Below are 14,171 nucleotides of genomic sequence, written 5' to 3' on the forward strand. Positions count from 1 at the left end.
CATCAAGGGCAAATACCAAACTTTACCCCAAGTGCTCCTTGAAGCTACCGCCTCATTTAGAGTTCTCTCCTCTCGTTTTATATCAGTTGATGTGACTGTAACAGGAAGCCATATGGCTTCTCAACCAACAAAACTTGTGGGAGGACACAAGTACAGTGGTACCTCGGAATGCGATTGTCCCTGTATGCGAGGTTTTCGGAAGGCGAGGTGTATTTACTCCAAAAATTTGTCTCGGAAGGCGATGGTTACTTCGGGAGGCGAGTTTGGACGCGAGTTTGTTGATACGCGTACAGCCGACCTAGCGCGTGGTGGTTCGGCGATCGTCGCCCCTCCGCCCCGCCGCCCCTCAGTTTATTATTGTCTCGCGCTCAGTGACTACCCCCACATCAATTCTTCTCGCGGATTTTCAGTGTTTTGTTGGATTTTTGGTGATTTGTCTATACAATTTGTTATTATATATCTCACCATGGGTCCCAAGAAAGCCAGTGGTAAGGATAAAGGCCAGAAAGCTCATGTGAGGATGACAATAGAGGAGAAACAAGAGATCATTCGGAAGCATGAGAACGGTACACGTGTTGTTGAACTTTGTAGGCAGTACAACAAAGCCACATCAACAATATGCACTATACTTAAGAAGAAAAATAAGATTATGGGTGCTAAAGTGGCAAAAGGAGTAAGAACATTAACGGCACAAAGACCACAAATACTTGAAGTGGAAAAGTTGTTATTAATTTGGATACACGACAAGGAGTTGAGGGGTGATAGTGTTTCGGAGGCCATTATTTGTGAGAAAGCCAGGGTGTTGCACGAAGACCTTCTAAAGAATACCCCTGCAACGAGTGATGCAGATAAGAAAGAGTTTAAGGCAAGCAGGGGCTGGTTTGAAAAATTTAGAAAGAGAAGTGGTATCCATAGTGTTACAAGGCATGGGGTTATGTGATGTGATTATGGAAGGGGACTCCCCTTCCAAACAGTAACTCCTCTCCTCCTCCCCCCTCCTCACCATCTTCCATACGCCTACAGCACTCGACAGCAAGGTAAGTAATAACTGGAACACAGTTTTGTAGGTTTATTTAGATGAATTAGGTAAATTAGGTATAAAAATTTAGTTTGATGTGGGGTTTTTGGGGTAGTCAGGAACGGATTAATTCATTTCCCTTTATTTCTTATGGAGAAATTAACTTCGGAATGCGAGTTTTCGGAAGGCGAGGCGTCTCCAGGAACGGATTAAACTCTTATTCTGAGGTATGCCTGTACCAAGTCCAGGACAGACCCCGAGACACAACCTATAATGCACACAAATTCTGACCAAGCAACAAAAATTAGGCAAGAAAGAGAAGGGTGGGCAGACTGCCTTTTCTTGGACTGTCAGAAAGCTTTCGACACAGTACCCCATAAAAGGCTGTTACGAAAGTTAAGAGCAACAGGCAGGAGTAAAAGGTAAGGTGCTCCAGTGGATAAGGGAGTATCTAAGCAACAGGAAACAGCGAGTAACTGTGAGGAGAGAGACATCAGAGTGGCAAGATGTCACCAACAGTTCCCCACAGGGCTCTGTACTTGGACCCATCCAAGTAGAGCCCTGTACTTGGATGAGCCACTAATCTGTTAACACAGTGAGGGCATGTGTATATGTCACATTAAAAGCATCCCTCTGGTAGCCAACCATCACATTCTCTGCTAGAAAAGAAAGAAAAGGCTTTAAACAATGAAATCACCCACCAGGGCCAAAAGAATAAAATCCCCTCTTCCTAAGGAGAGAATGAAGCTCCCCCCCCTAGACAACTGGAAGTGAGGGCCAACAAGAACAGTCTTGAGAAGTGTATCATGGTCCAAAGGGAGGACCGAGAACCATGTAGAGGAAAGAAAGACCAACACCTTAGCCAGACCAAGATGGCTCAGATGGAGGATAAAAGAACAAACAAGTCTACATGCAAAATGGCTCCGATAAAGTATCAATGCTGACTGCCAACAAAAGCAGCTCCACCAAGGCTGAATGATATAAAGTAATGGTATTAAGCGATAAGATGCAGATTGACAAATAACCAAGGCAAATCAAAATCACAGAACAGAAATACTGTAGGTGAAAAATGGAGGAGACAAAATGATGGAAGAAATGGCAAGAAATTTCATACTGTTGCCAAGACGAAAGACACAGGTGGTATACCAACAGCTGAGCCACATGTGCATTATACAAATGGTGAAAGACCTGCATCAAAATGTTCAGACGTGTAGATAAGAGGAGTGTCATACTAGCTGGGAACGTCTCTGGACCAATCAGCGGAAAGAAGCAGGGCCACAAAAAGCAGGACACTGTTCAGAAAATGGCACCAATGACCCACCTCGACCTACCGAAACACGAGCCCTGGCACAATCTTCCTAAGAAGATCTAGAACGACCCCCCATCCTTTCCCCAGAGCACCAACAAATCCGAAATGGGGCGGCAACTGGCCGACACTGCAAACAAAAACTGAGTCCTCCGGAAACAACAAAGGACAGAGTGGAGACGAGGAATGGAGAGCCAGGGCCCAAGCGGAATCAATAGAGCCAAAATGGCCTGCCGACACACGAGACGAGAGTTAAAAAACATAGGAACCCCTTCCCGGAGGATCAGCGCAAAAAGCTTCATCAAGTCAGCCGATGCCAAGGCAGCTGAAACCAGAACTCAAGCCTTAACCACTGCACTGCGCAAAGCGCCTTTAGGCGCTCAGAGAGTTGTGCTCTTTGTTTTTTAATTTGGCTATATTTTAATGTTTTTTAATGCTTTCATTACTATTTGTGTTTTGAAATGGAAATAGTTGACTTTGGAAACATTTTGACATTAAATTTACCTGAACATTTGTAAAAATAACAAAAATATGTCCTTGACAATTGCACCAAGACGTTTTTGCCGAAAATAGGTGAGCAGTGCAAGGGTTAAGGCCCAGCACTCAACACCCCCCCTCCCATCCTCCGAAAGCCAATCCGAGGACAGCTCCAGCAGATTAAAGAAACGCAAGACTGAGGCCAAGTGACCACGAGCTCAATGGTCATCCGCCACCAAGGCAGCCAAAAGAGAGGGAACCTGAACATGTAATTGCAACAGACCCACCTCATGGAAAAGTGCAGGGGCAAAGAGGCACTCATTGAAGAATTCCATTGAGCTCCTCAAGATTACCTGCAACACCCAGGTAACCTCTCACCATTCAAGCGTGCGGGTATGACTAAGCAGCACACCCAGTATGAGGAAGAACAACCGAACTCAAAAGAAGCCAGATCCATCTGGCCAGATGCGGGCTCCCCATTCCCCCCTGTCGGGGGAGAAGGGAATAACGAGTGGGCGCTCTAGTTGGATGATGATTTGCTCATTTCATTTTTTTTTTGGGGGGGGGGGGGGGAGTTCTTTGGCTCTGTAGGTTGCAATTTTAGTTGGTTGGAATTTTTACCAGTTTTGGGTTTGTATTGGTTCGCCTTTCTTTCTGGATGCTCTCCCCGATCGATGACAGACATGACATTCTAAATGTAGAATGCTCATAATGAGCAATGCTCCCTTCACCTCTGAGGGGGGCCAGATTTTGATTCGTGGTCCCCGGTAGGCAAGAGCTCCCATAACTGATGTCCTCAAACTAATATAGCACATACAAGTCTGGATAGCTTCAGGGAGCCGACGGGGCTCCACACAGAAAACTACACAGCAGTGAGGAGAGAAGCAAAAAGAAACTACAATGTAAGAAAGGGAGTTAAAGACAAATGTAAAATAAGCCAGGCCTTTACTATAAATTCATTAAATGCAAACTGCATGTAAAGGATAAAATACAGAGACTGAAAATGGGGAACAGATTCACATAGAATGAAAAGGAAATACTCTATGTGAAACACTAAATGAACAATTTTAAAGTGTTTGTGTAAAATGAGGTTTTCAGCGATCCAGACAATGCCAATTCCAGAGAACACTGTAGAGTACAGAGGTATCTAGAGACAGTGGAACATTTACTCAAGGAGCTAGGAAAAAATAAAGTAGTTGGACCAGATGGTGTTTCACCTTCGTTCTGATAGAATGTCCATGCACATGAACTGAGCATTCCACTTAATTGATATTTCAGACATCTTTAAGTACAGGAATCTTAGCAGATATTTGGAAAAAGGCAAACATAGTTCCAATCTACAAAAATGGTACCAGAGAAGATGCTCTAAATTATCATCGTATCATTGACAAGTGTGTAAATCAAAATACTAAAAACATACTAAAAATCAAATGGATAGAATACCTGGAGAGAAATGATATACTATATGGTTTTCAAACAGGAAAATCCTGTATAACTAATCTACTTAGTTTATATGATAGAGCCACAGAGATTTTACAAGCAAGAAATGGTTAGGTTGACTGGTTTATCTGGACCTAAAGAAGGTTTTTGATAGTTTCACACAAGAGGCTGTTTTGGACATTTGGAACATGCTGGAGGAGTGACAGGGAGACTGCTGACATGGATGAATTTTTTTATAACAGACAGAGATGAAAGCGATAATCAGACGCAATACATCTGAATGGAAGAGTGTTATTAGCAGAAAATCACAGGGTTCAGGTCTTGAACCAGTAATGTTCATCGTCTATATAAATGCTCTACCGGAAAGAATACAGAATTATATGAACATGTTTGCTGATGATGCTAAGCTACTATGGAAGATGAAGAGAATTAACTGATAGTCATGATCCTCAAGATGACCTAGACAAAATAAGTGTATGGAGCAACACTTGGCAAATGGAATTCAGTGTGAATAAATGCCATGTTATGAAATGTGGAATAAGAGAAACTAGGCCACACACAACCTACAAATTATGTAGAGTTAATGACCTATGCATCCCCCTGGTAAGGCACCCTACACAGTAGGGCGGCCTTGCAGGGACAAACTCCTAAGCTCACTAGAGAAGTCTCTTTGTCAAGGCATTTGCAGTCTTCAACTCTGGCCGTCCTGTGGGGCTGTGAGACTCTTCACTTTCACGAGGAGGATATTGAGGTTTTGATAAAGCAGACTTTTGCTAAATCTTGTAGTTCATGTTTATTCTACTGGGCCGGTTTGGACTGTTTGGCCAACATTCACTCATGATTCCTGTCTCTCCTCTGCCAGGGGCTTCCAAACAACTTCAGCTTAAGGCCTATCCAATGTTTGAGATAATGCTTTGGGATCCTTGCTGTTGAGTGAGGATCCTTTGCCAGATGTGAAAGTGATGTTGGAGCCCACTCTATCATATGGGGCTCAGTCCTTGTGTTTGTGGGATGATTTAGAGACCACCTCTTTACAGACAGAGGAGGCTAGTCTCAATAGTACGCACACCTATCCACAGTCCATCTTCTTCCTCTGGTTCAGAGTTAGTTTTGGGCTTCATCCCTAATCCCTTTTAGTGAGGAGGCAGGTTCAAGGGGGGGTTCAGGGCTGCAGGAGAGTGAGCAATGGGTAAGTAACATTTGACCTTGGATAGGAGCTAGTGCTGAAGCCAGAATGGGTTGTTCCTCAGCACAGTAGTGGTACCCTTTATTATCCACTATCCCAATTTGAGCTAGATGCCACCTCTGATTTCCTAAGATGCATTACCTGGTGTCTGTTCAGGACCTGGATTTGTCTTCCCTTCAAATTTTGACAGCCCCACCTTCTGGGCTCTTTGGACCAGTGTGAGCCAAATTCTTACTCCAAAACCAGAACATCAGTTCCAAAATAAACCAAAATGCATTTGAGTCCACCTCGACAGCTACTTTCTGGTTGCTTTGAGATACAGATTTTCCTGATTTATGGGTAATCCATTATTCTCCTTAGAGAAATGGGCTCACCATCTGCCCTTCACCATCTTGAGGTTATCCCGAGATGATTTCGGCGCTTAGCATCCCCGCGGCCCAGTCCTCGACCAGGCCTCTTTTGTTACACATCCCCAGGAAGCAGCCCGTAGCAGCTGTCTAACTCCCAGGTACCTATTTACTGCTAGGTGAACAGGAACATCAGGGTGAGAGAAACTTTGCCCCATTTGTTTCCACCTCCACCGGGGATCGAACCCGGAACTTTAGGACTACAAATCACGAGCACTGTCCACTCAGCCGTCAGGCCCTCATGTCATAGGTTGTCATAGGTTTGAGACATTTTCATATCCAGGTTCTCAAATTTCCAGTAGTTTTTATCCAGAGTGGCTTACATGTGGCCAACATGTTTAGTGGAGGTTCCTAATTTTTCTGCCATATGTGATATTTTTGTTACTTATGGTAATTGGTTCTCACATTTTGGGTTCCTCATTGTCCTTATTTACAGAAGTGTCTGCTTCAGATACCAAGCCAAGGTTTTCTGCTCTGCTCCTTAAGTGATACAGCGACAGATTTCTACTTTACATGTCATGCTTGCTGACATGCAGTCTTAAATATACTCTTAAGATTCCACCTGATCACTCGCTTTCTTATTTGCTTCCTCTTTATTTTATGTACACCTGTTTTCCTAAGTAGTGGTTCTGACGCTGACTGCAGCAGGAGTGTCCTTACATTCTCAGAAACATTTTTCTCAGGCTCCTGACTGAGGTTATCTTGGTTATCTTGAGATGATTTCGGGGCTTAGCGTCCCTGCGGCCCGGTCCTCGACCAGGCCTCCTTTTTGCTACACACCCCCAGGAAACAGCCCGTAGCAGCTGTCTAACTCCCAGGTACCTATTTACTGCTAGGTGAACAGGGACATCAGGGTGAGAGAAACTTTGCCCCATTTGTTTCCGCCTCCACCGGGGATCGAACCCGGAACCTCAAGACTATGAATCCGAAGCACTGTCCACTCAGCTGACAGCCCCCTAAGTAAAAAGGTAAGTACGAGATAGGTACAAACAGGATACCTTAGTGGGCCAGTTCATGTCTGGTTCCTGACTCTTCTCACTTGTTGTCCCTGTCCTCTTCCAGTCCTGAAACTACACCTATCCCAACCTTATTACCTGGTAGGTTCAAGTCTATCCAACAAATTCTGCATCTGTTTCTTATCAGTCATTTGCACCATTGCCTTTATGGGGATTAAGAGGTGACTCTTTTAGTGTTGCATTTGAGTCTTTCCGGCAGCCTGTATGAGGTGGACTGGCCGCCTATCCATATTATTTGTCCTCTTCTCCAGTTGTCCTCTATTTCTGTGCAAGTGATCATGTCCTTCCTGTCTTGGCTATTTGTAGAGTACATCTCATTCCTAATATTGTCTCCTCCTACCCTTTGGCATTTCTTTCTTGTTTTTGGTAAGGACATTTCTTCTCCCCTGTTCCTCAAGTTGTCAAGTCAATTTCCACCAGCACCTAGCTCCTGGTCATCTGGAGCTTACTTGGACCACCTCTAATCTTCTTTGTCCTTTTTAGCCAAGAATCAAGGCTCTGTTTTGTTGAAGGGATTGTCTAATGGTAGACACTTGGTTTGTTCAATAGAAGATGCATCATAATCTGTCGCATTGTTATGGTGCCATGTTATTGACATTATACATGCAATTGTGAATTCGTTTCCTTGGTGCCAAGGCCAGGCTCTCAGGTTGTCCACTGGGTGGTTCAATTTAGAGTCTAATGTGTGTCCATCCACACATGACGTGCATAGGTATGGTGCTATTATTGCCTACTTTGTGTTTCCCTTAGTGAGTGAGCTACTACAGTGAAGGAACACTCAGTCGTGTCAAGACTTTGATAAGATAGAAAACCAGAAATCAAATTAAAATAATAAAATGCAGCTAGACTAAGGAACTTAAATGAACATTAAATATGAAACTGGAACCCCTATGTTGGATGTGAGTATGACCCAGGAGGAGGTTAACTGCTTCAGCACCAGGGTGCCACCACATCTATACAGTATTGAAACATGCAGCCAAGTAGTGTTTGAGATACAAAGAACAAACACACTGTACTTATATATTGTATGTGGTAATACCACAGAAGTGCAACATTAGATAACAAGTAATAATAAGAGAGCTTGCCATACCCACAAAGCATAGCACACTTAACATCTGTGGGGTAGGTCCCCTCAAGCATACAAGACAAACAATGGTAAACAATAGCAATATGACTATAAGCAAATGAACTTATAGTCACTGCACTAAATATTTAAAAGATCCAACCAATGGGAATTACATGTTATATATGTAGGAATAGATTACACAAGTCTTGTACAGAAGTGAGCAATACAAAAGACCTGAGAACAGGACATTTACTCTGGGTACGGAACAATGATTTACCAGTTTGGAATATATTAAAACAACTGCTACGTACTATGACTAATGACCAAAAAATTTAATTCACTGAAAGACTATCAGCCATCCAGGTAGAGTGAGAAATAAATAATACTGGGGCCAGATTCACGAAGCAGTTACGCAAGCACTTACGAACCTGTACATTTTTCCTCAACCTTTGGCGGCTTTGTTTACAATTATTAAACAGTTAATGAGCTCCGAGCACCAGGAGGCTGTTTATAACAATAACAACAGTTGATTTGGGAAGTTTTCATGCTTGTAAACTGTTTAATAAATGTAACCAAAGCCGTCAAAGATTGAAGAAAGATGTGCACGTTCGTAAGTACTTGCGTAACTGCTTTGTGAATCTGGCCCCTGGTGCAGAAGCTAAAGATGTAGACAGGGATGAAACTGTAGTACAAGTTCAAGAAGTTGTAAATCCTGATTCAATATGCCTGGATAAATATGACAGCAGACAAAAAAGTGTAACAGACAACACTAACAGCTCAATTGGTACACACACTACAACATACCTCAACAGAGAGAGAAAGAAACTAGAAAAACAAACATTTGCAAATTCTATGCAACAGGCATTTTGCATACACAGATTTTCTGGAAAAAGAGAACAGGATTAGAATGCAGCTACCCCTCATCCCAGAAAATGTTTAAATATACCTAGGAAGGAAAATGTAGTTTTGGATCAAAATGCAGGTATTTCCATGCAGACATCTACAAAACCTCCCTTGAGGAAAGTAAATGCTCTGACCTCAGCTGCCCAGACTTTTACATGACAGGCACACAATTCTACACAGAGGCAAACAGGAAAATATCTTTGGAGGAAAGCCAAAATTTTTTTTTTTTTAGACTTGGGTCATTTCAAAGGTGAAACACAAAGAATAAAAGGTACTGGAACTGGCTAAAAGAACCATTTGCATACTAGAGTCACAGATATGATTATACCCCACAAAAAAAAGCTAACACTAAGCTAGGCAACAACACTGCAACAACCAGTACTGGTAAGAACAAATCCAGTATGTCCACGCAAATGGACTTCCCTGAAAAATACACCAAATAGAGTAACCTCATTCATCTTTGCTAACATATATGGACTAGATATGATAGGGTAAATAGGTCACATGAAGGAGTAGGTTTGTATATTAGAGAGGACCTTGTGTGCCGAAGCTCTTTAACTCTACAAATCAGATGTAGAAGTACTGATACTGGAAGTAAAAATAGAAAGAAAACTTAAGTTATTACTCTAATATACAAATAGCCAGACGCAACGGTTGAGGAATTCACATAACATATGAACAAAATAGAGAATAACTTATAAACTGACAAATCCAAAACCAGATACAGTATTATCTTTCTTGGAGACTTCAACCTGCCCAGTTTTAGATGGACAATAGCAAATAATACTAATAATGTATAAGGAAATCTATCTGGAAATTATCAACCACAGGTCAGAGAACAGGTTAGATTCTGTGATTCATTGTTTTCATAAACAATGAAGAAATGATCAGGGACATGACTTGAGAATGGTCCAGGACGGACTGAAACGTCGTCGTCCCTTCACTTTCTAGTGTGGTTTGGTAACATATTTCAGCCACATTATTGTGACTCCTTGTTTGCATAGGGACATGACAATCTCACGATACCAACTGCTCAGATCACTAGCTCATTGAAGTGCAAACATTAAAATAGTCGTAATGAGTCTAAAAAATTATCATATGAGAAGGATTATTAAATATATTTAATTTTTAGTAATAAGAGGATATACTGAGAAAAATAAACTTGCAACTTACAAAAATTCAATGGGAAACTGTGCAAAGTTATAACAATCCCATGCAAGAAATAGAACTGACTACCGAAACATATAAAGTGTAGAATTGATAACACTGCGAACGATCTGAGAGACCTGAGCCATTGGATCAGGGAACGAGGGAAATCGGATCAACCCAAAGCGTGTCCCCGGCCACGGAAACTGAGGCGAGTAGGTAACAGCGAAGAGCTGCAACACACTACAACATACCTCAACCATACCTGTGATTGAGGTCTGGCAGATCACCAACTTAGATGAATGTCATGCCCTTCAAGATGACCTGGACAAAATAAGTATATGGAGCACCACTTGGCAAATGGAATTTAATGTTAATAAATGCCCTGTTATGGAATGTGGAATAGGAGAACATAGACCTCACACAACCTATATATTATGTGAGAAATCTTTAAAGAATTATGATAAAGAAAGAGATCTAGGGGTGGTTCTATATAGAAAACTATCACCTGAGGACCACAAAGAATATTGTGCGAGGAGCCTATGCCACGCTTTCTAACTTATGAATTGCTTTTAAATACATGGATGGCGATATACTAAAGAAATTGTTCACGAATCTTGTTAGGCCAAAGCTAGAATATGCAGCGGTTGTGTGGTACCCATATCTTAAGAAGCACATCAACAAACTGGAAAAGGTGCAAAGACACGCTACTAAGTGGCTCCCAGAACTGAAGGGCAAGAGCTACGAGGAGAGGTTAGAGGCGTTAAATATACCAAAACTAGAAGACAGAAGAAAAAGAGGTGATATGATCACTACATACAAAATAGTAATGGGAATTGATAAAATCGATAGGGAAGATTTCCTGAGACCTGGAACTTTAAGAACAAGAGGTCATAGATTTAAACTAGCTAAACACAGATGCCGAAGAAATAAGAAAATTCACTTTCGCAAACAGAGTGGTAGACAGTTGGAACAAGTTAGGTGAGGTGGTGGTGGAGGCCAAGACTGTCAGTAGTTTCAAAACATTACATGACAAAGAGTGCTGGGAAGACGGGACACCACGAGCGTAGCTCTCATCCTGTAACTACACTTAGGTAATTACAGTTGTTCCGGCAATATTTCTTAGTCACTGGTAAGATGTTGAACAACCGCAGACCTCTGATGTTTATACAGTGTTCTCTGATTGTGCCTATGGCACCTCTGCTCTTCACTGGTTCTATTCTGCATTTTCTTTGATATCGTTCACTCCAGTACATTGTTATTTTACTGTATAGATTTGGGACTTGGCCCTCCAGTATTTTCCATATGTATATTATTTAGTAGTTCTCTTGGAGAGCTTTGAGACAATCCCAATAATTTAGGCACTTTATTGTGTCTATGCGTGCTGTATATGTTCTCTGTATTCCCTCTGTTTCAGCAATTTCTCCTGCTTTAAAGGGGGAAGTGAATACTGAGCAGTATTCAAGACGGGAAAACACAAGTGATTTGAAGAGTACAACCATTGTGATGGGATCCCTGGATTTGAAGGTTCTTGTAATCAATCCTATCATTTTTCTGGCTGACGCAATATTTCCTTGGTTAAGCTCCCTAAACGTTAGGTCGTCGGACATCATTATTCCCAAAACCTTGACATGCCGTTTTCCTACTATGGGCAGATTCAATTGTGTTTTGTACCCTGTATTATGTTTCAGATCCTCATTTTTGCCGTACCTGAGTACCTGGAATTTATCACTGTTAAACATTATGTTATTTTCTGCTGCCCAATCAAAAACTTTGTTAATATCTGCTTGTAGTTTTTCAATATCTTCAGCAGAGGTAATTTTCATGCTGATTTTTGTGTCATCTGCAAAGGATAACACGGAGCTGTGACTTGTATTTTTTTCTATACTGTATCTGATATGAGAATAAGGAACAGCAGTGGTGCAAGGACTGTACCTTGAGGTACAGAGCTTTTAACCTGCGCTTGGACTTGATTTTATTTGTTACTCATTGTGTTCTGTTCGACAGGAAATTGAGTATCCAGCGTCCTACTTTATCAGTTATTCCCACTGACCTCATTTTGTGTGTTATCACTCCATGGTCACATTTGTCGAATGCCTTTGCAAAGTCTGTGTATACAACATCTGCATCCTGTTTTTCTTCTAATACCTTAGTGATTTTGTCGTAATGGTCAAGTAGCTGTGAGAGGCATGATCTTCCCACTCTAAATCCATGTTCGCCTGGATTGTGGAGGTCATCGATTTCCATGAAACTAGTGACCTCACTGTCTCAAATACTTTTATTATGTGGGACATTAGTGCAACTGGTCAATAATTCTTTGCCAATGCTTTATTCCCTCCCTTGTGTAGATGGGCTATGTCTGCTGCTTTAAGCGCATCTGGTATCTCCCCCAAGTTCAAGCTCTTCCTCCACACTATACTGAGTGCAAAGTGCTACTGGCACTTTGGGCATGTGCATGGGCATGTTGTCAATTTCACTTACAAAATCTGGTACGCTCATGTTGATATCCGTTATATTTACAGGGGTTTGGATATCACGCATAAAGAAATTGTCTGGATCTTCCACTTTCATGCTGTGTATCGGAGTGCTAAACATGTCCTCGTACTGTTTTTTTAGGATTTCGCTAATTTCTTTGTCATCCTAAGTGTATGAACCTTCACTAATACGAATAGGTCCAATACTGGCAGTGGTTTTTGCTTTTGATTTAGCATATGTGAAGAAAGATTTTGGGTTTTTCTTTATTTCTTGAATTGCTTTCCGTTCTAGTTGCCTTTCTTCCGTCTGATATAAATGCTTGTCTCTGTTCGATTTCTTCAATCTCTCTGTTTAAATTATTCCTTCTTTGTATAGAAACTCGTGTCTGCTTAAGCATTTCCGTTAATTTCTTTCTTCTGCAGACGATGAGTCACAATAACGTGGCTGAAAAATGTTGACCAGACCACACACTAGAAAGTGAAGGGACGACGACATTCTCAAGTCGATTGTCAAGACAATCAACTTGAGAATGGTCCAGGAAGGACCGAAACGTCGTCGTCCCTTCACTTTCTAGTGTGTGGTCTGGTCAACTTCTTCCTTCTTTTGTAATGTCATCTGTGTTCTCCTTCTATATTGGACCTCTTTCTGGTTTTCCTCAAAGGTACATGTCTCAAAACTCAGTTTTTCTATTCCTTGTGTAGGATTTTTATTTCTTAGAACATTTTCCCATTGAATGTTTGTAAGTTCCCTGTTTATTTTCTCCCAGTCTATCCTTTTATTATTAAAATTGAACTTATTGAATAACCCTTCTCGGTTATTTCTCTTGGGCCTACTACCGTTATTAATGTTAGTTTGCACTTCAATGAGCTTGTGGTCTGAGTACGTAGTGTCTGAGACAGTAATGTCTCTGATTAGCTCATCACTGTTCGTGAATATCAGGTCCAGCGTGTTTTCGTTCCTAGTTGGTTCTGTAATCTGCTGACTGAGCGAGAATTTGTCACGGAATCTCAGTAGTTCTCTGACCTGTTGTTGGTTATTTCCAGATTGATTTCCTGCTATAATGTTATTGTTTACTATTCTCCATTTTAAACCGGGTCGACTGAAGTCACCAAGGAAGATAATATCTGGTACTGGGTTTGCTAGGTTATCAAGGATATTCTCTTTTTTGTGGATCTGTTCCATGTATTCCTCAACTGTTGCATCTGGGGGTTTGTATATTAAAATAATAATTAGATTTATATTTTCTACCTTGATTCCAAGTACAGTACCTCTACCACCTCATTGGTCGAGTTCAGGAGCTCTGTGCATGCCAGTTCCTCTTTAATATACAGACCTACTCCTCCATTTGACCTAATTACTGTCACATCTATATAGATTATAATTTGGGATCCAGATTTCACTATCCATGTGGTCTTTTGTGGGGGTTTCTGTAAATGCACAAAATATTGAGTTCAATTCTATTAGAAGGTCATTTATGAACTTAACTGGTATATGCAGCAGTATGCAGCAAGGGCCTCACAAACCTCCTTAAGTGAGATGCGGGAGGTAGAAAACCTCCAGAAAGAGGGACCAAAAGAACCCAAAAGAACCCAGGAGGAAGCTGACCCCAAATCAAATTCATACAGACAAGGAGGGGATACAAAACCCCCCACATCCTGTAACAACAGACCCTGTAACAAGGGTACCAAAACCCAAGCTGGATCAAAGGGGGTCAAAAAACCCCAGGCCGAC

General features: G+C 41.6%; 1 protein-coding gene across 2 annotated transcripts in view; it reads right to left on the minus strand.

Moving 5' to 3' along the window:
• LOC138349782 (protein abrupt-like) overlaps positions 1 to 14,171 on the minus strand; it is a 40,195-nt gene that overhangs the window by 13,257 nt on the left and 12,767 nt on the right. The window lies entirely within an intron of this gene.

This window comes from Procambarus clarkii, chromosome 58 (genome assembly GCF_040958095.1).
Source record: "Procambarus clarkii isolate CNS0578487 chromosome 58, FALCON_Pclarkii_2.0, whole genome shotgun sequence".
Taxonomy (NCBI): domain Eukaryota; kingdom Metazoa; phylum Arthropoda; class Malacostraca; order Decapoda; family Cambaridae; genus Procambarus; species Procambarus clarkii.